At 46.5% G+C, this 26,636-nt stretch overlaps 1 long non-coding RNA gene across 1 annotated transcript in view; it reads left to right on the top strand.

Moving 5' to 3' along the window:
* The first annotated feature begins 978 nt into the window (after nucleotides 1–978).
* The window catches only part of LOC138288431 (uncharacterized), a 69,483-nt gene continuing 43,825 nt past the window's right edge, over nucleotides 979–26,636 (top strand). The window contains exons 1-3 of the long non-coding RNA XR_011202400.1: nucleotides 979–1,014; nucleotides 1,693–1,753; nucleotides 1,934–1,970. This is a non-coding gene — a long non-coding RNA (uncharacterized lncRNA). The remainder of the gene's footprint in view (nucleotides 1,015–1,692; nucleotides 1,754–1,933; nucleotides 1,971–26,636) is intronic.

Raw genomic sequence — 26,636 nt, 5'->3', positions numbered from 1 at the left:
CTGCGAGGAGGGGAGGGAGGCGAGAATAGACATAAAATAAAAAGTAAGCTTACGCCCTCCTTGAGGGCCTACTTTAGGGTTAGACCCAAGGTTATCTCTCGTGTTCCGGGGCAGGCAAAGTCTCAGAATAATCTTGTGTTGGAAGATCCCGGCCCACAGATAATGGAACAGCTTGGCGATGTTAGCGGAATATTTGAAAACAGCGTCCTCTCATCTCCCCAAGCTAATGGAGGTTTTAAGGAGGGGCAAGCAAGAGGTGAGATACCTTCCCCTGCGCAGTACAGTAATGAAGAATCTACTTTTCTGCAAGTAGAAACTCCAGTACCTGTGGTCCCCCAGTCGCCTAGGTCTCAGATTCTGTCAGAAGCTGCAGCTCCTACAGCTCCTATTGCCCCCTGTCTCACCCAAGGCTCCTCCATTGAGACAGTGATTCTTTCTATCTCAGAAGATATAAATAAAAGGGTTTGGCAAATTCTGAGATAAATCAAGTGGAGATAAGGGAAGCCTGCGAGGTATTAGAAAGGAAGTTTGATAGTTTGATGGTGAGAACTCAAGCTCTAGAAGAAACGGTGGGTGGAATGAAGTAGGAATTGAGACTACATAAAGAAGAGATTCAAGTATTAAAAGGGAAAGAGCAGGAGTTACAAAACAGATTGGAACAATTGGAGAATTATTTATGAAGGAATAACTTAAGACTTTTGAAGATACCGGAAGGTGTGGAAGGGGGAAAGTCTCATCTTTTTTTAACAATTTACAGTTTTTTTCTATGAGGGGTTTGGCTACAATCATAACATTGCTTTTTACTCAGGGCTTGTGTGGCTCAGGATTCAGTTTGATCGATATCTGGGTCCTTTGTCTATTTCTATCGACTGACTCAGTAGTCCCACCCCTTCTGTTTTTTGATTGGACAATTTACGTGCAAGCGTTTATTTGTACTTTAGCTACCACGTCCCCTACTTTCAGAGGTTTGGCGGTGCTCCGGATACTAGAGAAATATGGTTCCAGTTCCTGAAGGTATTTTTTGTATTTGTGCTATGCCTGTCTTCGGACGCTCAGTAGCTCGGTATAAAGGGAATCATCTCCTCGCTCGGCCTTTCTAGAAGAGAGGTTTCGTAATTACTGTTGATTATCTCTCCCCCTGCGCTTAACTTTGTAAGAACAACAAGACTTTTGGCATGAGACACTTGGTTACTTCGAAGTAATTAATTGTTGCGAGGCTGTCTCCGGAATTGTAGATTTGTCTCGTTTTGCATGATTCATGATATTTCCAACATGCAGTTATTATAAAACCATCCACAAGTGTGAGACTTTTTCCTTTGCAAGAGTTCGATAGTGTGAATTTCAGTTGTGTAGAGCCGCCTATAGTTTTGGTTAGAGAGGTGGTTGTGTCGGTAAGTGCTGGCCCGTGCACTCTCTGTCCCCTTTTGAAATAATATATATTGGAAACGTAATTGGTCCCAGGTATCGATGGCCCTAATACAGCTGTCTAGCGCCTCCGCTTAGTTGGTTTATGCACAATGTTTTAGTCAATTTCTGTTTGTGTATAGAGTGGCCATGTTTTAACTTCTACAGATACCACTTGACAATAAATTGATAGCATCATTTTCTGAGTATATGGAAGAATATCTACAAGACACATTTGTACTGTGTGGATTTATACTGGTTTCTTTTTCCATATTATTTTTTCTATAGCAATGATGACTAATTGTCTACCCGCCTGACTTAGCAAAAGACCGAGCCACAAAATTGATTGGTAAGCATACTTTTAATGATTATCCATTATCACAATACCTCTTCACTTTGTGTCCCAGATGTCGTGAATGTATGGTTCTAGTCGTATAGATTGCCCAGATTAATGGGGGTTGCACATTCTTTTTTAATTAACATTACACTACATCTTTTTTTTTTTTGCTTTTTATCTTTGTGACTCCAGGTTGGTTCATCTGAAAAAATTCTCATTGGATAACTGAGTGAGTAGAGACTATGACATCATTGTCTTCATTATAGACCATTGTATCTGTTTTTTGTTGGAGAAGATCTTGTTTCAGTCCTGAAGAAGCGCCATAAGATCTGTATGAACAAGGTAAGGCGCGAAACATGTTGACTGTCAGAGTGGCATAAGAAATAGTGTTTCTTAACCACTTGTGTACGAGTAAAAGGGTCAATATTCCCCTATACTCGCTTTCCTGTTTTTAATCTTGACCAACTCCCACTGACTTTAAATAAAAGGGATTCACCTAAGGGGAGCTGAGTCAATTTTAACCTCACACTTCTCTCCACTTTTTCTTGCTGTTGGTTTGCACAGTAGTCTGGTTTAGTGACCCCAATGTGGGTCCCGTCAGACATTGCAGCACCAGTCTGGCGTGGAGCAAGCCCAGTGATGAGACTTGAGGGCCTTTTCTTCTAAGGGAACCACATTTACTACTGGTGTCACCTTTTTGGAACAGTGTACCTTTTTGATATAATAAGAAATGATATAGGAGGTCGTACACTGTACCAGTTAACCTCCTTGTCCCTATTTTTTGTGAGGTCCTCTTTTTAGACCTAATGGTATTCGCAGAGGAAGGGTAGATCCACACGAAGGTGTACAGAAAACAAACTGCAGGCACTTCAATTTTGCATGCACAAAGCTTTCACCCCACCAAGTTAAAATTCAATATACCTTATGCTGAAAATTTAAGAATGGAGCATAACTGTAGTGATGAGAACCAACTGAAAGATGCCCAGGAGGATATAGTCATCAGGTGATCAGTGCAGAAACACAAAGTTAGTTTGGTGAAGAGAAAGGCTCTTCTGTTCACATGACGAGGCAAGCTACAAAAGTCTGACTATGGGCTGAGATTCATCACTGGGTACTGAAGGGAACATCACCGTATTAGAAACCTGCTGGCACAACACTGGAACCTTATTAGAAGTGACCCTGTGAAAGGACACACATTACACAATAGGCCATTGATTACATTTTGCAGTGCAAGATCAATGCAACAAGATTTAGTTGGGAATAGCTCCGAAATGTCTTCCACTGGTAGTTGGTTGAGTGGCAATTAGGGTTTCAAAAAATGCCACAAATGTAAGGTCTGTCAGATTGGAGAAAACACCACAGAAATCACTGTGCCCTTATCTGTTGCCAGATATATCATCTTAGGTGCATTTCACTGTAAGAGTGATTTTATGGTGTACATTTTGAGATGCACATGCCGCAAAATTCATGTTGGAAGCATTACCTCTCAGGTGCCCAAGCGGGTCATTCCTCACATCAGGGCTATTAGAAATAAGAACAAGAGCTACTCTGTGGCCCATCATTTTAAGGAGACCCACAATACTGATGAGACTTTGTACCTCACAGCATCAGGGGTGGCAAGAGAGAAGCATTTACAAAGACTTGAGTCTCAATACATTCTGAATTTAAACAGTAAGACTCCTGTGGGGTTAAAAATGGAGGAAGAACTGAATGACATCTGTAGTGGTATGATTAGAGAAAGCCTCATCTGTTATCTGACAGTTCAACTATTAGACAGCACATGATTTGTGCGTTGTTTTAGAGTTGAAGGTTAAGGTAACACAGTCACTTAACCACAGAAGAGAGTCTTTGATATATGGTCTGGGCACACATGAGCAAATGGGCATGGTATGGCAACAGATAATGCCCTGCAGGGCACTTACGTTTGGGGCAGTGAGGAAAATGTAAGTGATTAACCTCTGGGGAAGTCATTTGATTAACTAGAGTGTTAATTGAAATACAATGTATCATGCATTTTAGAAAGTTTTGAACATTTTATTTTTAATTATGCTTTTCCACTTGTTTGCTTTTTGTAACATGCTTTACGTTAAATGTTTTGATTTGTAGCCTTGATTATGCTGAAATGTGAGAATGATCAGAAATACCGATGTGAAGCCCATTTTAAACAATGAATTCATAGTAACTCTTTTTTGTTTGGTAAATCACACACTCATGTGGTGTTCATGTTTGTTTTTTAAATAGCATGTTGAAAAGTGAGTCCATGTGTTTGAGAAAGGTCGGGTTTGCGGACAAAATGTGTAGCAAGTTTTTGGCCTTGACGAATAAAGATTGTTTGAGACTGGATCCCCATGCACCTGCCATGCACATCTCATCAATAATTTTAAAGCAGATGTTGCATTAACATTATCAGTGCTGTTTTAAAAGGTTCATGAATGCTACAATATCTGGGGTACTTAGCAGCGCATGGCAAGGGTACACGTTACAGTTACCCTAGGGCATGAGTTATAATTACTTACTATAACAGGTTAATTTTTATAGTTTTTTATAGTTTCATATGCTTAAAATGTGAGCCTAACTATACCTTCCCTGTAACCTGTTGAATTTCTATGGCTTTTTAATTCTATTTCCTAACCATAATGTACCTGGAACCCTTGCTTTTTCAGTGAATTTCAATGTCTTTTTTAACGTAAAGTAATTTTAATCGCCTATAACCACCCAACCCTGTGTATGTGAAATAATTTTTAATATATGGATATATTGTTTTATGTTATAAAGGTTTGTTTAGCAGTAGTAAGGGGCTTTTAGAGCACAGGGATGGGTAGTGTATAGGAGTAGTAAAGATTTTTATGGTTGAAGGAAGAATAGTGCACACAGGTAGTAAGGATTTTTTAGGGCTCAAGGATGTTTAGGCCCATACTTATACTTTTTGACGCAAACCAGCGACAGAGCTGGTTTGCATCAAAATTTTTACTGCCGGCTAATGCCATTCCTATACGCTGTGCGGGCGCCTTATTTAAGGAATGACGTTAGCCGGCGCTGTGGACTGGTCTGAGTACAAAAGAATGACTCAAACCAGGCAGCGCCGGTGTAGGGGAAAATGGGGGTTGTGCGTCAAAAAATGGTGCATGTCAGGTTTGAGGCAAAAATCATGCCTCAAACCGGACGTGCGCCATTTTGTAACGCACAACCCCCATTGAAAGACTCCTGTCTTAGCAAAGACAGTAGTCATGCCCCCGTGCCCAATGGCAAAGCCCAGGGGACTTCTGTCCCCTGGGCATGGTCATTGGGCACAGTGGCATGTAGGAGGGCCCAAATTAGGCCCCCTATGCCACTTTAAAAAAAAAAAAAAGAAATACTTACCTCAACTTACCTGTACTTACCTGGAATGGGTCCCCCCATCCATGGGTGTCCTCCAGGGGTGGGCGAGGGTGGCAGGCGGTGTCCCTGGGGGCAGGGAAGGGCACCTCTGGACTCACAGGTCCCTTAACGCCTGCCCTGACCCAGGCGTTAAAAAACGGCGCACATCAGGCTGTGTGATGTTTTTTAGGCCCGTCCCCTCCTGTGCATCAAAATGACGCAGGAGTATAAATAAGGCGCACAGGCCTTAAAGTCATTTTTTGGGCGGTAACGCCCACCTTGCATGTCATTAACGTAAGGCAGTTTTCTGAATCCGAAAAATGACTCACACGGAGGAATTTTGACGTCCGCGGGCTGGGGCATCAAAGTTTAAATATGGGGCACGGTTTGTGCCGAATGTGCGTCAAGATTTTTGACGCACATTCTGCACAAACAGAGAATAAATATGCCCCTTAGTGTATAAGGTAGTAGGAGGTTTTTGGGTCCTTGGAAGGGTGGTATATAGGAGTAGTAATGAGTTTTTAGGGGTCAGGGATGGATAATACAGAGGGATAGTGAGGAGCTTTTAGGCATGGGTGGTGTATAGAGACAGTGAGGTTTTTTCAGAGAACTCTTCATGTATATGTACATATTTATATATATAAAATGTATGTGATATTCTATGTTTTTTAAATTCTATTTGTTTTTTTCAGTGAATTTCTATGTTTTTTTGTACCATAAACTAATTGTAATTACGTTAATCCAACCACCACTGCACATGGTATATACTGGTGACTGCCGATAAATGTGTGTCTCTCTCTCTCTCTCTCTCTCTATATATATATATATATATATATACATATACACATATATATATAAATATATGTGTATATATATATATATACAGCTCTGATTGACTTCAAACCAGTAGGTGTTGGCAGCCATCTTGGACTTTGCTGAACCAAGTCCCAGAAAAAAAGAAAAATTAAAATAAAAGGGGGCAGGGTAGAGATACCCTGATCCCTTAGCACTGGTAGAGGGTCCCCAAAAATATTTTGTAAATGATTTTTTTTGCCGCAAGTTCACAATATGCGCAAATTGTCAGCAAACATTTTTTTTACATATATTTTTTTTGTAGGGCCCTGTGTGGGCCAGGTCCAGGGGGCATTACAAATTTAGTGTGGAGGCCTCCCAGCGTCCTCACAGCTCCGGGACCACTACCTCCCTGGAGCTTTAATTTTTTGCCACCTCCCCAGGGCTTTCATTGTAACATATGCGGGGGGCCACAGCCCGCCGCTGCCCTGGGGACCGCCACTTCCCCAAGCCTTTCATTTTAACATATGTGGAGGGCCATGGCCCCCACTGCCCTGAGGACCGCCACCTCCCCAGGGCTTTACTAAGTGAATATGCAGGGGATTTCCTGACCCCCTGCTAACCTGGGGACTGCCATCTCCACAGTGCCTTCATTTTAACATATGTGGGTGGCCCACAGCCCCCACTGCCCTGGGGACTGCCACCTCCCAGGGCTTTCCTTTTAAAATATGCAGGAGGCCCGCAGCCCCCCATGCCGCTGCCCCAGGGACTTCCACCTCCCCAGGACTTTCATTCTAACATATGCAGGGGGGGCTGTGGCCCCCTCACTGGCCGGGTGACTGCCACCTCTCCAGGGCTTTCAGAGGTGAATATGAGGGGGGAACATCACCCCCCCACACTGCCCTGGGGACCACCACTTCCCTACGGCTTTCATTTTTAAATATGCAGAGGGGCCCACAGCCCTCCCGTTGCCTGGGGACTGCCACTTTCCCAGGGCTTTCATTTAAAATTATGCAGGAGACCTGCAGCTCCCCCGCTGCTCCAGGCACCAGCATCCCCTGGGGCAAATATTTAAAAAAAGAAAGGGGGTCCCTTTGGGACCTCCAAGCACCGGGGACCACCCCCCCCGAGGTATGTCCTAGTTGGAGGGGAGCCATGTGCCACCCTTAAGGAGCCACTGATGGCCCTGGAGACCACCTTACAGGATAGCTGTTTGCTGTGGCTTGGCTGCAGGGGACAGAGATGAAATGCTTCAGCAAGCATGGAACTGCTGTCAAAGCAGCTCTATGCTTGCTGAAGCATTGGCACTGCAAGGGAATTCTTAAGGCTTCCCCTGCAGTGCCAGGTAGCCCATAAGGGCATTTTTGTAAAACAAAAATATATATATTAAAAATATATATATATATATATACATATATATATATACATTATATCTATATATATAAATGTATTGGGACCATGGGGGCGCCCTTGAGGGCTCCCTCGCAGTCCTAGATATCCTTTCAAGGGCTCTTTATTTAAAAAAATAAAATAAATAAATAAAAATATAGGGACTGCGGGGGAGCCCTTGAAGGCTCCTTCGGGGTCCCAGATAGTCAATAAAGAGTTAAAAAAATAAGAAATAAATAAAAAGCCTACAGTTAGTGGCCTAAGGTAACTATAACTTGTGCCTTCACCATGCACAGCTAATTACTCCACATGTTATATCACTAATGACATATTCTATGCCATCTTTCACATTCTCAATGCAACATCTGTAATAAAATTATTGACTTTGCATGGCGAGGGTGGGAGTTATAGTTACGTTAGGGAGCGAGTTTTAGTTACTTGAAAGAACTCTAACTATTACTGTTGAATTTCTATGGTTTTGTATGAATAAATTGAGAATCTAAATACAACCTCCCTGTAACCTTTGTTGGCAGTCAGGTTACCCCCTGTCCAAGCAAGGACCCTCACTCTAGGTAGGGTAAGTCACACACAATCCAAATTATCCTGTGCCCACCCTCTGGTAGTTTGGCACTGAGCAGTCAGGCTTAACTGAGAAGGTAATGTGTAAAGTATTTGTGCAATAAATCATGCAATAACACATTATAGCACCACAAAAATACACCACACAGTGCTTAGAAAAATATATGTTATTTGTCTGATAAGATGCAGGTCAAAACAATTAAAATGCAATAAGTATATGTTGAGATATCACTGGAAATAGGATATAAAGGGGGTCATTACGACCTCGGCGGTCTTTTTGCAAGACTGCCGAGGTACCGCCGTGCTGAAGACTGCCAGTGGTGGCGGTCTTCCGCTCGGCGTATTATGACCGTTGGCAGCCCGCCGTCCTTGTTCCGACGGAGAGCCGCCAACAGCCATACTTGCGGGAGGCGGGGAAGTGGAGGTTGCTCCAACTCCACCGCCTCGCCAACAGAACACCGCCCAGCAAATCACGTCCTGTGCTTCACCGTGGAAGTGTTCTGTTGGCGGTGTGGTGTCTGCGGAGCTGCCCCCATGGCTCCTGTCCCCTCCAGGAGGATCATCGGACCAGGTAAGTCAATCGTGCGTGAGGGGAGGGTCGGTGTTGTGTGGGTGCATGGGGGTGTGCGTGTGTGTATGTAGAGGGGGTGTGTGAGTGCGTGTATGTCTGTGGGTATGTCTGTATGGATGTGTGCGTGTATGTTTGAATGTGGGTGTGCGTGTATGACTCTGTGTGGATGTAGGCATGTATGTCGGCGTGTGTGCGTGTAATTATGTAAGCATGTAGGTGGTGCCTGCATGCGTGTCGTGTGGGTATGGGTGAAGTGATGCTGGGGGTCGGGGTGGGGAGGGGGACCCTGCCACATTTGGGGGGTGGCAGGGGTGGTGGGGGGTAGGGAGTCAGGGTGGGGGAGACCCATATCAGTGCCAGGGAAGGAATTCCCTGGCACAGATAGTGCTTACCGCCATGGTTTTCATGGCGGTTCAGACCACTGGAAAACCGCGGCGGTAAGCCATGTCAAAATACCGCCGGCAGTATAGTGACGGACGCGGGCTGGAGACCCAGGTTTCCAGCCCGGCGATCATGTCCGCCCTGGCGGGCGGAACGGAGAACCGGCGGATGACCATGGCGGTAACCGCCATAGTCATAATACGCTGGGGAAAGACAGCCAGCCTGTTGGCGGTCTTACCGCCAGTTCTCCGCCTTCCGCCAGGGTTGTAATGACCCCCAAAGTGTCTTTAGTCTTTTAAAAGCAACAAATGTCTCTTTCAAGCACAAAGTACCTGGTTCGCTTTCAAAATCTCCGCAAAGAACTGCAGAGGAGGAGATTTGTGGAAAACAAGGGGGTGTGCGTTGATTTCTCTGGCCGCACACAGCGATGCGTCATTTAGATTTCACGCAGAGACGGCTGTGCGTGGATTTCTGGCCCTTGGTCGTGGACCCTCTTCAGGTTGTGAGGTTTTCGGATGCCCACGGGACGATGCATGGATTCCCTGTGCTGACAGGACGAAGTCACAGGGGCTGCGTCGATCCGGTGGGTGTTGCATGGAAATTTCTACCGCACGGCAGGCACTGCGTCGTTTCCTCTCTGTAAGTAGGGCTGCGCTGTTCCGACTTGGCTGTGCGTTGATCCAGTGGGCCGTGAGTCGAATTTCCGGTCGCTACGCAGGCGCTGCGTTGATCTTATCATTGCGAAGTCGGGCTGCATTGTTCCGGTTCGGCGTGCAGTGGATTTTTCACTGGAGTGCAGGCTGTCAATTTTCACCGCACAAGGAGTCCTTCTTGTAGAGATGATGGGGGTCATTCTGACCTCGGCGGTAAAAGGTGCTTACCGACGGTCAGAAGACCGCCATTATACCGACGCGGCCGCGGTAAACCGCCACTGTCATTCTGACCCACAACTGCCAAACCGCCAAAAACCCGACATCCACGGAAAGCCGCCTCATCAGCGGGCAGCGATAAACTGGAGATGACCAAACCTCCACCGTCACGCCAACACAAACACGCCCATGCTATTTCGACCCACGAATCCACGCGGCGGTCGTTCAACTGCGGTATTCCATTGGCGGTACACACCGCCGCGCTCAAAATACACACACCCTTACAAAACACAACCACATTGGACAATTCAAAATACACACACCTGATACACATACAAACAACACACCCACACACCCAATACAATATAAAACACACACCCACAACACCCTCAAACCACCACAAATCGAAATTCAGAGACAAGGCGCAATACACAGAGAGAGAGCACAGGGAACGCAAACCACAACACACACAGGAACCCAACATCATCACCCACGCCACATATACGCACACATCACCACACACCACCACTCACATCACCACAAACACCACCCCACACCTCATCCACATCACCCCATGGCACCCCCAAGACACCCCAGGTTCTCGGATCAAGAACTCAGGGTCATGGTGGAGGAAATAATTAGGGTAAAGCCCCAGCTCTTCGGCACACAGGTGCAGCACACCACAATAGCAAGGAAGGCTGAGCTATGGCAAAGGATCGTCGACAGGGTCAACGCTGTGGGACAGCATCCCAGAAATCGGGAAGACATCCGAAAGCGCTGGAACGACCTACGGGGGAAGGTGCGCTCGATGGTGTCAAGACACAACATCGCTGTGCAGAAGACTGGCGGCGGACCCCCACCCACTCCACCCGAATTCACAGCATGGGAGCAAGAGGTCTTGAACATCCTGCATCCTGAGGGCCTCGCTGGAGTAGCCGGAGGAATGGACTCTGGTAAGTCTAATCTCATCTACTTCATCCCCCCACCCCCTCCAACCACCAGCATGCCAACCCACACCACCACCCTCACCCCCATCCCCCCAGCACACATCCTCCCTGCCAATGTCTCACCAGCACAACCCACCCAACCCAACACCAATCCCTGAATGCCAACACAAACCATGGACACCCATCACCTAAGCATGACCACTGCACATACCCATCCACCCCCCAAAACCACCCTCACAACTCCTCCCACAAGGGAATGCCAGCACTGGGGGACAAGGGCACCCACAAATCGCACGCCATGGCACACACAGAAGCAATAACCATACTCTTTTACCCCTGCAGGGCCCGAACGCCAACACACCAGCCAGGAGGGTCCAGATTTGTCCATCCCACCCCCAGAACAGGCCCCCAGTGATGACAGAAGCTCTGTCGACCTAGAACCTGATGACCAGCCCGGACCATCGGGGACCTCTGGACAGTCGGTTCCCCTCAGGCAGCCACAGGCCACAGCAGACCTACCCCCTTCTGGAAACACCAGCACAGCACCCACCCAGCCGGCCCATGCCTCTGTCTCCAGGACAGGTCAAGCAGCGGTGTGTCTACCAGTACAGGGCACCCAGGGTAACCCACAACCCCAACAACAACAGGGACCTGGGGGCAGTGGTAGTGGGCACACCGTCCAGGGATCAGAGGCCCGGGGAAACAGGGGAACTGGGAGGGCTGCTGTGCGACAGGGGGGGGGACAGGCCCAGGGAACCCACACTCCAAGAGGCCCTCACCACCATCATGGGAGCCTACCACCACTCCCAGGAGACGATGGCGACGGTACTGGCCAGGTTCCAGGAGATCCAGGCACAGCAGGAGGAACGGTACATGGGGTTCAGAGACAAACTCAGGAACATCGGTTCCGCAATGGGGACCATCGTCCTGGCCCTCAACCAGATAGTCACCACATTGCGGGACCATGTGGCACCACAAAGGGCCCCTGTCACTAGCCAGGACCACGAACAGCCTACCACCTCCGCCGGCGCTAGTGGACAGGAGGCCCCCACACAACGACAGGCCACCAGAACCCCACCTCCTGCTGAAGAACAACCACCCCGCAAGCGGAACCTGAGATCACACAAGAAGACAGAGTAGGATGCCAAGACACCCGCCAGCATAAGATACCCCCACTCCCACTGTCCCACATTGTCACCCTGTCCAACCTTAAACTGCCCCTGCTCCATCCTTCCACAGGCATATGGACAATGCACCTGTGAGACTGAGAACTGGACTCTGCCATGGACATTACTCCACCCCCACCCATCACCGTTTTACTATCATGGTCCTATATGTAGCACTTAAAATAAATCACCTATTGCACTTCAAAAATCAGGAGTCTGCTTGTATTCTTAACAAATGTATTACACATAACGGTGCAATAATGTTCAGTTACTTTGTGATGACAACATACCAATGTCAATAAGCTTTAGTCCATGGGCAAACAAAGCAGAAGTCACGCAGTGGGGCAGACAGCTCTGAAAAGGGAAGGGAAAGACAAAAATCAGTTAAAAGGAACTGGGGGGAAACACAGAAAGTAGAGATGCAGGAGGCCAGAAGTAAACGTAAAATGGAGTGGGTGATTCTTACCTGTGTGCTACTGAAAATACTGTTGAATAACTGTGTCCCTGTTGTCTGTGTCGTCCCCGTCGTCTTCCTCCTCTTCACTCTCCACAGGATCCACAGCTGCTACAACACCACCATCTGGACCATCCTCCTGCAGGAAAGGCACCTGGCGTCGCAATGCAAGATTGTGAAGCATACAGCAGGCCACGATGATATGGCACACCTTCTTTGGTGAGCACATTAGGGATCCACCTGTCATATGCAGGCACCTAAACCTGGCCTTCAGGAGCCCGAAGGTCCTTTCTATAATCCTCCTAGTTCGCCCATGAGCCTCATTGTACCGTTCCTCTGCCCTGGTCCGGGGATTCCTCACTGGGGTCAATAGCCAAGGCAGGTTGGGGTAACCAGAGTCACCAATTAGCCACACACGGTGTCTCTGTAGCTGTTCCATCACATAAGGGATGCTGCTATTTCGCATGATGTATGCGTCATGCACTGACCCAGGGAACTTGGCATTTACATGGGAGATGTACTGGTCAGCCAAACAGACCACCTGGACATTCATTGAATGGTAATTTTGTCTATTTCTGTACACCTGCTCATTGTCATTTGGGGGTACTAAAGCCACATGGGTCCCATCAATGGCACCAATGATGTTGGGGATATGTCCAAGGGCATAGAAATCACCCTTCACAGTGGTCAAATCACCCTCCTCTGGGAAAACAATGTAGCTCTGCATGTATTTCATCAGGGCAGACAACACTCTGGACAAAACCTTAGAAAACATAGGCTGAGACATCCCTGATGACATGGCCACTGTTGTCTGAAAAGACCCACTTGCCAAAAAATGGAGTGCTGACAGAACCTGCACCAGAGGGGGAATTCCTGTGGGTTGGCGGATGGGGGACATCAGGTCTGGCTCCAGCTGGGCACACAGTTCATGTATAGTGGCTCTGTCAAGTCGGTATCGAAGTGTAATATGTCGTTCTTCCATTGTCAACAAGTCCACCAGTGGTCGGTACACGGGAGGATTCATCCTTCTCCTCGCAAGTCCCAGCGGACGGTGCCTAGGAAGGACAACATGGTGTACTGAGTCAAGCAACCCACAGGTATGTTCACACAGCTTGCACAGTACACGATTCGCTATGCATTGAATGGCTTGTATGAGTGGCAATGCAAGGCCTAGGCCTGTGTGACGCATTAGAAATTAAGCCATGTGGGCCCTTGAAATGGCGGCTGCCTGACCTGAGAAGTGTGACAGTGGGATGTGAGGTCAACGCGGTGGCGTGGCACACCGTGGCGGTAGGCGGTCGAAGACCGCGGTGCGAAGGCGCATTGGTTAACATTGAACCCTATGGGTTTCAGTAGCCAATGACGATGTGCGCCGGCGGTCGCGGAACACACCGCGGCGGTACGCACCGCCGCGGGCGTGACCGCCATTTTCTATCTGCTAAATCACTCGAGACCTGATCATCCACAGGAGAGGACCTATACTGCAAGTGCTGCTGTGACCTCGGTCTGGAAGAGACAATGGCTGCTGCGACTGGGGAAAGGGCCCCTGCCTTCACTTCTGAAGAGTTGGAGAAACTTGTGGATGGGGTCCTGCCCCAGTATGCGCTACTCTACGGTCCTCCAGACCAACAGGTAAGTACCCTGGGTGCACGTTGAATGTGCTATGCCTGGGTTGTGTATGGTGGATGTAAGATGGTGGGGAGGGGAGCGAATGAGGAGTGCAAGGCACGACAGATGAGAGCATGTGCCACATGGCAAGGTTGGGGAGGGGGGGCCAATCACATCTAACATGCAGAAAAATGATGATATTTCCTTTCCCACCCTGTACATGTCAAATAGGTCAGCGCCCATCAAAAAGTCGACATTTGGCGTGCCATCGCCAAGGACGTCCGGGCCCTGGGGGTCCACAACAGACGGGGCACCCACTGCCGAAAGAGGTGGGAGGACATCCGCCGCGGGACCAGGAAGACCGCCGAGTCACTGCTGGGGATGGCCTCCCAACGTAGGAGGGGTGCCAGTCGTACCTTGACCCCCCTGATGTCCCGGATCCTGGCGGTGGCCTACCCCGATTTGGATGGGCGCATGAGGACATCACAGCAGACACAAGGGGGTGAGTAGCAGCACATTCTGCTATCTTTACGCGCAGTGGAGGTGTCTGGGTGGGGGAGGAGGGCTGTGGGTGACATTAGGCCAGGGCGCTTTCTGTAGTGTAGTCCCCTCCTTTAGGCATGGCCCTGTGCCCCCGCCCCCCAACTCTGTAGAGTGCCAAGTACAGCAATCCATGGTCCAGCATCACCCATGTGTGCATTTGTTGTCCATTGACAGTTCCGGTTCTGTGTCGAGCTAGTGTTCACGCTGCACTCTGGGCACCCTGCCTCCTCCATAACCAGTGGGCTCTGTAATCCACCTGATGGACTGTGTCTTTGCACTCCCCAGGATGGCACAGTGGGCAACCCACCCACTGTATAGACTTGAGAGACTGTGGCTTTGCACTCCCCAGGATGGCACAGTGGGCATGGTGGCCCCTTTGTGGTTCTGGCGTCGTGGACTCATGTGGCTGAGATGCCCCCCTTCCCTTCCCCCTGAGGTGCCTGTCTTTTTGTCATCTGATGCCCCTGCAGTGTTCTCTCCAACGGACTCAGGTCTCCTGTGTGGGCTTTGCCCATGTGTTTGGAAGACATTGGCCCACGGACTGTGGATATTTATCAAACTGAGCTGGACTTATTGACTATGTACATAGCTTTCGCACTGTTCATTATTTTTGCTTTGATATTTCATCTAGATTATTTTCCATGACTTCAATGAACCTAATTTTTACATAACTTTGAATTTACATTTTTATTATGTATTTGCTTTTTTCAGGGGGGTTTGGGGGGTGTCACTCAGTTGTTGCTCTGCATTGGTGTGTTGATATTTGGGGGGGGTGGGGGGTGTATGTGTGTGGCCGTAACCTTTCGTCCTCCCCCCTCCCCTGTGTCGTAGGTGCAGTACTCACCGTTGTCCTCTGCGCCGGCGTTCGTACTCGTGGTAGATGAGCAGGTAGACAATAGCTGGTAGGATGTTTAATTCGGGTTCCATGCTGTCCTCCGTCCTCGTGGAGTGCGTAGAGGTGAGCGTTTTCCCGTTCGTAGTCTGTTTCTGCCATGTTTTTATCGGCGGTGCTCCCGCCCCGGAAAAGGTGGCGGATTGGTGAGTTGTGATAGTGTGGGCGGTACATTGTCTGCCGCCTGCCTGTTGGCGGTGACCGCCGCGCTGTTTGTGTGTCCCGCCGTGGCGGTCGGGGTGTTAAAGTGGCGGGCTGTGTTGGCGGTTCCCGCCAGGGTCAGAATTCCATTTTTTGGACCGCCTGCCTGTTGGCGGGTTGGCCGCCGCTTTATCACCGACCGCCAGGGTTGGAATGACCCCCGATGTCTTTTTGGTCCTGAGACTTCAGGGAACAGGAGGCAAGCTCTAGCCAAGCCCTTGGAGAACAACTCTCACCAAAGCCAGAGAGCAGCAAGGCAGCAGGGCAACAGCAAGACAGCAGTCCTTCACAGAAAATAGTCAGGTGAGTCCTTTGGGCAGCCAGGCAGTTCTTCTTGGCAGGATGCAGGTTCTGGTTCAGGTTCTCTTCCCCAGGAAATGTCTGAGTTGGTAGGGGCAGAGGCCCTGTTTAAATACCCAAATGTGCCTTTGAAGTGGGGAAGACTTCAAAGAGTGGCTTAGAGGTGCACAAGGTCCCCTTTCAGTTCAATCCTGTCTGCCAGGGTCCCAGTAGGGGGTGTGGCAGTCCTGTGTGTGAGGGCAGGCTACTGTCCTTTGACATGTAAGTGTCAGGCCCTCCACCCTCCCAGCCCAGGAAGACCCATTCAAAATGCAGATGTATGCAAGTGAGGCTGAGTATCCTGTGTTTGGGGTGTGTCTGAGTGAATGCACCAGGGAGCTGTCAACTGAACCAAGCCAGACGTGGATTGTAAGGCACAGAAGGATTTAAGTGCAGAGAAATGCTCACTTTCTAAAAGTGGCATTTCTAAAATAGTAATATTAAATCCAACTTCACCAGTTAGCAGGATTTTGTATCACCATTCTGGCCATACTAAATATGACCTTCCTACTCCTTTCAGATCAGCCTTACAGAGCCTGAATGCAGTCCCTATCTGCAGGTTAGTCATTCACTGCATTCATAGCCCAAAGCAGCGGCAAAGAAACAGGTCAGGAGGTTAGAAAAGTAGAGAACACATTGTCCAGTTGGCAATGCAGGAGGTTGAGCCCTAAGCACACAATGTGCATTCAGTAAAGGCAACGAGTAACAATCGAAGGCTCAACCAGTGCAAAGAACTGTGGTCATCAGACACAGGGGCAGGAAGGGAAGCCGGGGAGCAGCAGGAAGTGACACACCACACAGTGATATACTGTCCTGGTGACTGGTAGCTGTAAACTGAGCTTCGGACCTTGCTGTGGAAAGGAGTCCGGTCAGATTAAGCCGCCCATGGGAAAGCCAGCATGCCAACAGGGACCCAATTCACGGAGTTCACAGTGGAGGAGTCACAAAGGATTTGCACAAAATAATTATGGCTTAATTCCAGAGCTGCTGACTTTAGAGCTGCGGAACCAGGTTGTAGGACAGGTGTTGTCAACATCCTGTGATTAGTGGTAAATCACATAATCGTTCCATTATTTAAAAAATGTATCTAAACTTGTGTAATGTAATCAGCTGGTCATGGAAAGAGCTGTAATGTCCTGCTAAAAAATAACAAGACAAAAAAAACGCTAATGAGGATGGAGCAGCAGTGGGAAGGGGAGGGGGAGGGTAGAAGAAATAGTACCTTAATCATGTTGGGAGCAGCGGACAAACACTAATAAAGTTAAATCAATGAGTGTCTGGTCACCTGCTCCATGGACAGACCAGAAATGATGTCAGATCTGAAGTGGATGAACTGCAGGGCTGTAAAAAAGAGTACCACGCATGCCAGCAAATGGTGAGCGATAGAAAGGCTCCAAGCCCTTTTCTCACTACAACAGCATTTCGCAAGCGATACGCATGCACAAAAAATTAAGTGTAACTTTCTGCTGATTTTTTCATAGCATAGTTCAGTTACAAAGACACAGTTTTAATCAAATAGAGGTCTTCTTGATGCAAATTCCTTAGCATACCAAGAAGAGAACGATGTCTACCTTGACTGTCCCCTTGCCAGGAAAGGGTGACTAAGGCAGATGGAAGCTACGAACAAATCACACACACATAAGTATCCTGTGGTGCTACCATAGATCTCAAAGATGAACTATTGAAAATAACCTAATTTCTGTATTATTTACTTTTTAAGAACTCCAGTAATGTTTTTATTAGTACTTCTGTGCAAACACACCCCAGGATGTGAATTCAAAGTCAAGAGAATGTCACATGAAATCCTACTGAATTGGTGATCATAATACCTATTGTTCAGATTGCTTTAAAGGTGTAAGCACTGGAATGTTACCAATTAAAACATCCATTATTATTATTATTATTATTTTTATGATCATTATTATTATTATCAGCATCATCATTAATATGATCATTATTATTATTGTTCTTGTTGTTGTTTTGTTGTTGATTTTGTTGTTGTGGTCCTTATGGTTAATGTTTCATACGGATGATACTATTGGTATGCTCAATATTGGTGCTGCTATTATTAATAATATTAATATTATTATTATTTTGTGAGAAATAGTTTAAGGCTTATATGTTTCTGCTTGAATGTTTCGCATAGATCACTGGGTCATAGATGTTCAGCTTGTTAGATCCAGCTATGCTTCATACAAATTGCATTCTTACATGTGTGTGAATCTGAACTTACATTAAATTCCTGAATGAACAAAATAATGACCTTGTCTTCCATGCTGACTGCAGCAAAACTATTCACGAATAACCATGCAAGGATACTATTCCTAAAACCTTGTCATCTGAGGTTTATTTGTACTGCAATGTTTTAAACAATAAACAAATTATTAGGGATCTCCCTAGGCGGAGAAGCGGCGGTAAGACCGCCAACAGGCTGGCGGTCTTTGTTTTTGTATTATGACCATGGCGGTTACTGCCATGGTCATCCGCCGCTTCTCCTTTCTGCCCACCAGGGCGGAGACGACCGCCGGGCTGGAGATCTGGCGTTTGTCACTATACCACCGGCGGTATTTTGACCCGGCTTACCTCCGCGGTTTTACAGCAGTCTGAACCGCCATGAAAACCATGGCGGTAAGCACTATCAGTGCCAGGGAATTCCTTCCCTGGCACTGATAGGGGTCTCCCCCACACCTCACCCCCACCCCGACTCCCTCCCCTACCCCCCACCACCCCTGCCACCCCCCAAAGGTGGCAGGGCCCCCCTCCCCACCCTGAATCCCAACATCACTTCACCCATACCCACACGACGCGCATGCAGGCACCACCTACATACTTACATACTTACACGCACACACGCCGAAATACATGCCTACATCCACACACACAGTCATACACGCACACCCACATTCAAACATACATGCACACATCCATACAGACATACCCACAGACAATTACGCACTCACACCCCCCCTCTACATACACATATGCACACCCCCATACACCCCCACAACACACAACAGCCCCCCCTCCCCTCACAGACGATCGACTAACCTGGTTGACGATCCGCCGGGAGGGGACGGGAGCCATGGGGGCAGCTCTGCCGACACCACACCGCCAACAAAACACCGCCACGGTGAAGCACAGGACGTGATTCACTGGGCAGTGTTCTGTTGGCGTGGCGGTGGAGCAACCTCCACTCCCCCGCCTCCCGCCAGTATGGCTGTTGGCGGCTCTCTGTCGGAACAAGGATGGCGGGCTGCCAACGGTCATAATACGCCGAGCGGAAGACCGCCACCACTGGCGGTCTTCAGCACAGCTGTACCTCGGCGGTCTTGCGAAAAGACCGCCGAGGTCGTAATGACCCCCTTTGTGTTTGAAAAACAAAAAGCTTTGCTGAACATGGTTAAACATCTATGACACCTGATTGACAAACTGTAGTGCCAACAGAGCAACAGTTATACAGTTGCTACACGTTAAGTAAGACTGTGTATTGGGTCAACATATACTTCAGGATTTAGAGACTCAGGGCCTTATTTATACTTTTTGGTGCAAAACTGCACTAACGCAGTTTTGCATCAAAAAGTTTTGCACCGGCTTGCACCATTTTTTAGCACCAGCTGGACACCATATTTATGGAATGGTGCATGCCGGTGCAAAGGGTAGGCTAGCATTAAAAAAATCACGTTAGGCAGGTTAGAGTCAAAATAAATGACTCTAACCAGATTAGTGTAATTTTTGACGCTAAGGGGCATATTTATACTCTGTTTGCACAGAATTAGCGTCATTTTTTTTTACTCTAATTCGGTACAAAACTAACTCCATATTTATACTTTACACATAATTTATGGAGTTAAAGTCATTTTTTGGAAGTGGAAACCTACCTTGCCCTAATGAGATGCAAGGCAGGCGTTCCCGTGCATAAAATGACTCTATGGCCTTAACGCCATATTTAGGGGCATATTTATACTCTGCGGCATATTTATACTCTGTTCGCACGGAATTAGCGTCATTTTCTTTTTACTCTAATTCGGTGCAAAATTAACTCCATATTTAAACTTTGGTGCTAGACCCGTCTAGCACCAAGGCCCTGATTTATAATTTTTTTGCGCTGCATGAACGTCATTTTTTGATAAAAAAAGTGGCGCAAACATACAAAATATTGACCCTTATTTATACGTTTTGCTGCAAAACTGCACTAACTCAGTTTTGCACCAAAAAGTTTAGCACCGGCTTGCACCATTTCTGTGCACCAGCCGGGCACCATATTTATGGAATGGTGCAAGCTGGTGCAAAAGGTAGGCTAGAGTAAAAAAAATGACTTTAGTCGGGTGGGGCTGGCAGTATAGAAAAAGAGGGTTTAGCACCAAAAAATGACAGGCAGGTTAGAGTAAAAAAAAATGACTCTAACCAGATTAGCGTCATTTTATGGTGCTAAACCAACCATGCCACATGACTCCTGCCTTAGAAAAGGCAGGAGTCATGCCCACCACCCAATGGCCAGCACAGAGGGCAAGGGTCCCCTGGGCACTCCTATGGCACTTTTGAAAATAAAATGCAATCTTACCTGTACTTACCTGTGATGGGGTCCCCCAACCTCCGCAGTCCCTCTGGTGTGGGTGGGGGTGCCCCTGGGGCCTGGGGAGGGCACCTCTGGGCTTATTCCATGGTGTTCCAACATGGAAATAGGCCCACATGTCCCCTAACGCCTTCCCTGACCCAGGCTTTAAAAAATGGGGCAAAGCAAGCTTTGCCCCATTTTTTGACCCCTCCTTCCTCCCTTGCACCCTTTTTGCATGGGTGTATAAATATGGCGTTAAGACCATAGAGTAATTTCTTGCAGTTTCCACCAGTGCGCATCTGCAACCATAAGGCCAGGACTCGTCAACAAAACGATCCCCGTATTTTCCTATCTGCCTACTTGAAAAGGTTTATGACAAGATGTAAACTGGAATGCAGGAATTGGTAATGATATGTAGCCATTTATCAACCACACAGCAGACTGTTTTTCATCTACTGAAAAGGGTAGTTTTCTGAAAGCTCACTGTTCAACATTAAATAAGTTGAATCTTGTTTCACCCTCAGTTGCTGTATGTGTGTTAAATTAAATGGCAAAAACAACTCTGCTGCATTTAAATATTTCCATGCAGACAGTTTGATTATAAAACCTGCAATGCCCAACATATTTGTATAATTGATCTTAACTGATTTTGCCCATGATCTAAAATAGAAAAGCCATCCTGTATGATATCAAATGCAGATGATACACTATTATTCAAAGAATAAACTTGAGTCGACAGTGTAGTAATACCATTACCCATAACAGCCAATGCTTTTTCAAAATTTTCCCTGTCAAGTTGTTTTAATTGTTCAGCAGCATCTTGCTGAGAAATGCTCCAAATCCCATTGTAAATGGTCTATGGGAAGCATTTTGAATGTGGTGATCTAGGACCTCTTGTAAATTCATCAGAGATGAGAGACAGATGTTCCTTAACTGCAGCTAATGTAAAATGTTGTAACCATTGTTGGCATAACTTCCATTTGCTACAGGTGGAAACAATCCCTGAATGCAATGAATACTCACACACTGGGGATATGGTCTGCTAGCTTTAAAACACTTGTAAGAGCTTAAAAAATAGGTTTGACCACCATTAATGTTGACTGGCCACACTAACCACCCATCTGGACCTGAAATTGAAGAATTATATGTTTCATTCTGAATCATGCTGTTTAGTTGTTCTTCTGTAAAGTTTTCAAAATGTTGCCATTTGTAAAAAGTTGCAATAAAAGGAATGCTATGTGTCTTAATTTTTTAATTTTAGGCAGACATCTTGCAAGTTGTTTCTTGCACTGCTTTGTTCAGGAAAAACATTTGTCCAGCAATGAGACAGGCTCTACACAATGCATCAATGTCCTCTAATTGCTAATGGTGTGTTCTCTAAATTGATTTCAAATCAATGTTACATTTTCAATAGTCAAAATCCTGTAGAGTCTTTTGGGACATAAATGAGTCTAAATAAATCAATTTAGTTTGGGTCTGCATGTTTTCCTTTGCTGAGCAAGGGATAAGCTGATAATGATAAGAACTCAAGTCAAGGGGATTGTTTCCTGAAAAATATGCAAACGTTTTCAAATATGTTCTTGAACTACCCAGTGGTAGCATTGAGCAATTTCCCCATAGTATGTAATTTAAAACTGAACATCGAACACTAGCTACTTAAATAATGATGAACACAGGGGACATAGCAAAACATTTCACCATAAATTAGCTGAATTCAAATACAAATCTTCACTTTAAAATACAGTGTAACTTTCAGACAACATGTTTCTTTTAGTCTCCATGTCCCATTCATTGGAAACGGTACCAGTAGTAATTATATCATCCGTAGCAATTTCAAACAGATGAGGAATTTGTAGTGTTTCTGTGTGACCAAACATAACAAATGAGACGTTATACCAAACAATTTCATCAGAGACAGGAAATGCAGAAATGTTCCCTAGGGACAGGTTTCTTTGCTTCCTATGCAAACAAGAATAAGGCTTCAACACCTCAGCTACCAGTTCAGGAGCAGTTCATTCTGGAAGATAATGTCCATTTAGAATCAAGATGGAAAACTGTAACAAATCTAATCCAAATGACGATGAAAAAGAGTGAAATGGCAATCCAAATATAGGACCAAGGAGAAATCTGATGTCTTTTTCAGCCAAATAACAAATACATTTACTCCTTGCAGTGAAGTGTGTGAAAAAATTGAAGAAAAATCATCAGTTGACAAAGTAACCAGTGGTAGCCTGCATAAACAGGGTGCTCACATGGTAAAGGAGAATTGGTAGACGCTTCCAAAGGTGGTTGGAAATAAAAAACCTAATTGATGGACCTGACATCCTTAGGGTAGTCTTCCCCCTAAATTTCTGCCTGACTCCCTCCATTTTCCGACCTTGCTTTTGCTAGCCAGTGCTTGTGCTTTCTCCCCTAAAACATGGTAACATTGGTTCATACCCAATTGGCATATTCAATTTACTTGCAAGTCCCTAGTAAAGTGCATTACATGTGCCCATAGTCTATAAATGAAATGCTAATAGTACACTTGCAGCACTTATTGTGAAACCTACTGGGGTAGCCCCCTAACCATGTCTGAGGCCTGACAATGCAGAACCTGTCTCTACAGTTTACACTGGCACTTCGATCTACCTGGCAGGATAAGCCATTTGCCAGGCCTAAACCATTCCTTTTTAGGCACATGACACACCTAAGCTACGCTCTATATGACCCACAGTGCAAGGTGCAATGTATCAGAAAGGCAGGACACATACTTTTAAGTTTTGCATGCCATGGTAGTGAAAAACTTTCAAATACATTTTTCATTACTGCAAGACATATTTCTCCCATAGTGTAACTTTGGGATCACTTTATTATCTTATAATCTGAAAAAGATAGGTTTGTCAAGTTTGGTGCCTCTGCACTCACAATTGGTTGGCAGGGCGCCGTTCATAGTGTAGATGATGATACTGCATATCTGACTAAGACAAGCACAACTTTTTTAAAATTATACTGGGCTTCACAGCAATGTCTACATTCAGCTCTGAGTCAGAAGGATCTGTGTGAAATTGTGCAGAAGGCCTTGAAAAGGATCCCAGCTAAGCCTTTTACCTCTGATGTCAGATAGAAGAGAAAGAAGACTTGAATGAGTATCTATTACTCTTTCTTGCAGCCATCCTGCTGTCAGAGTGATGTCAGAATTAATAACCTCTCCACTCAGGAAATTCCAGAACTTGGTGAGTGGTGAGTGGTTGCGCGGCTGGGTGCACTTGAGTCTAGCCTGCATTTTCAATACAAGCGCTGTGGGAAAAATACGCTGGTTTGAACCTTCAGAGATATTCTCCCCAGTAACAAAGTACTTCACCACATAAAGGGGGTCATTACAACCTCGGCGGTCTTTTTACAAGACCGCCGAGGGACCGCCGTGCTGAAGACCGCCAGTGCAGGAGGTTTTCTGCTCGGCGCTTTATGACTGCTGGCAGCCCTCCGTCCTTTTCTGGACGGTGAGCCGCCAGCAGCCATACTGGCGATCGGCGGGGAAGTGAAGGTTGCTCCACCTCCACAGCCCCGTCATCAGAACACCGCCCACCGAATCACGTTCCGTTGATCGGCGTTGCGGTGTTCTGGTGACGGGGAGCTGGTGGCGGAGCAGCCCCCATGGATCCCGTCCCCTCCCGGAGGATCACCGGAACAGGTAAGGTGATCGTCCGTTAGGGGAGGGGCGTGGGGGGTGTTGTGTGTTGTGCGCGTGCATGGGGGTGTGCATGTGAATGTGTTGAGGGGATGTTGAGGGTGTGTGTGAGTGCGTGTATGAATGCGGGGGGTGTTGTGTGGCTGAATATGTATGCGTGTCTGCCTGTTTGTATGTCTGTGAGTATGTGTGCGTGTATGACTGTGTGTGTGTATGTTGGTATGTATGTTGGCATGTGTGCGGGTATGTGTATCAGGTGTGTCTGTATGCGTGTAGGGTGGGGTGTGTTGTAATGTTGGGGGTGTGTGCGTGTTGGGGTGCGTGAATGAATGTTGGGGTGTGTGCGTGTTGGGGTGCATGAATGAATGTTGGGGGTGTGTGCGTGTTGGGGTGAGTGAATGGATGTTGGTGGTGGGGTGGGGAGGGGGGTCCTGCCACCTTTGGGGGATGGCAAGGGGGTGGGGGGTGTAGGGGGAGGACTCGGCGGTGTGGGGTGGGTGGGGGGTGGAGAAGACCCCTTTCAGTGCCAGGGAAGGAATTCCCTGGCGCTGATAGTGCTTACCCCCATGGATTACATGGCGGTTCCCAACCCCATGAAATCCATGGCGGTCAGCCGGGTCGTGATACCGCCGGCGGTCTTGTGACGGCCGCCGGGCTGGAGACCCAAGTCTCCAGCCCAGCGGTCATTTCCGCCCTGGCGGTCAAATCGGAGAAGTAGCGGATGACCATGGCTGTAACCGCCATGGTGATAATTCCAATTTTTTTACCGCCAGCCTGTTGGCGGGAAGACCGCCACTTCTCCGCCAACCGCCAGGGTCGTAATGAGGGCCAAAGTCTCTTTTGAAGTGTACTGGGAAGTGATCTCACCAGAAAGTGATGTCTCTCGGATTAGAATGTGGGTTTTCCCTAAAATTGTATGGTCAGATCAATGGAAGCTGGAGCTCTCTAAAACTTATAATGTAGAAGGATGACAGCTTTAAAAGGCACATTTTTTCCAGGAAATTCTGAGCCCCCAAATCCTTTGAATGGGTAAGTTATGGACTTCTCTAAAAACAGTATTTCTCCATATTTGCATTGTCAATGCGTAGAGTACAGTGGGTTGGACATTTGAACTAGGTACTTTTACCTTTGTAGCCTTTAGACCAAAATAGGGTTTGACTACTAATCACTTTTCAGCTATGTAATTTGATGGGTTATTAGTTAGTCTTGTTTTCGGATGGAGAGTAGACCTCATGTAAAAAAACAAAAATACTGTCTCCCTAAAGTTATTACTACTTGTCTGCATACTGCATTTCATGTTACAGTTCATGCATTTAATAGGTATAGTAAATAAAATGTTTGCCATTGCTGCTCAATATATAGAATTTTAAATGATGCAAGATTGACTTGAGCCTCACAAGAGTCTAAATTGTGAGTGGTAGATCACACATGATATACAAAGCACATGCTGAACTTGCTGTGCAATTTTAAGCCAATATTTGCATATGCCATTCAAGAATTGAGTGTCACCTTCAATAACAATCTACGCTTATAATCTATCCATGTCATGGAATAACATTATTGACCTGAGTGCATTCTGTGTGAAGCCTCCAAGCCCTGAGTGGTATATGTGTTGCTCGCTGAACAGTATATCCAAGAATTTCCATGATGTACTAGTCATTTGCCTTCTTTTATAATTGAACTATTTTATAACATACCAATTTGATATATGAACAGTTATTTTGCTGATTTGCATGCATTCAAGTTTGCTGCCTAGTAGTCCTCCTTATTCCAGTTGTTTCAAAATATCTTTTAGAAAATGTATATATGCCCAATAGGCTACCCTTTGAATCTTGAAGAGAGAGCTTACAAAGCATCCAAAATGACAAAAATTACTTCACCTCATTGTCTAGAATAAAAAAAAAATGAAAAAAAATGAAAAACTGATAAAGAGGTGGAGTTGTGAATTGAGATTTCGGGATTGTCAAATACGAACAAGTTCATTTCATCCTGAGCCTCCCTATGGAGGATAACACGTGTACCTGTCCCTTGAGCTTGCTTGGTGTCTGGCAAGTATGGTGTCACATTCCTGGAAACTCAGTGTTGATTTCCTCAGAGATTTCAAGTCCCCCAGGTCATTGCACTTACATTATATATTGCTTCAATGATATGAACATTATTCTCTTTATGGAGCTGGTATTCCAGTAGACAAAAATGTCACTAAAAGTGGAGATTGCATAAAGTATTAATGCTCAAGTGTAAATCTCGAACCTGTGTGTTTTTAATTTTTCTCACTGCTGAGGAAAGGACAGTCAACATTACCTTCCTCATAACTTGCCAGAAGGTAAGATCAACGAAATATGGATGTGTGCTCTGTATAATTAGTGTTGCATGAAGTTGCCATGTCAACTCACCATTTCTTCAAATGATAGCTCAGACTCCCATTACACTATGAGTGGTACAGCCAGTGACAGCAAGGGATTGACTGTACCTTCACAGACTCAGTCGGTGCTTCGATATCTTTTTGGAAGATGGTGACAAGTTATTACATTCCACTCTAATAACCTCCAGGATTCCCAAAGAAAGACCAAAAGTTAGGTGAG

The sequence above is a fragment of the Pleurodeles waltl genome, chromosome 4_1 (assembly GCF_031143425.1).
Source record: "Pleurodeles waltl isolate 20211129_DDA chromosome 4_1, aPleWal1.hap1.20221129, whole genome shotgun sequence".
Taxonomy (NCBI): domain Eukaryota; kingdom Metazoa; phylum Chordata; class Amphibia; order Caudata; family Salamandridae; genus Pleurodeles; species Pleurodeles waltl.
This window is presented reverse-complemented; position numbering and strand designations above follow the sequence as displayed.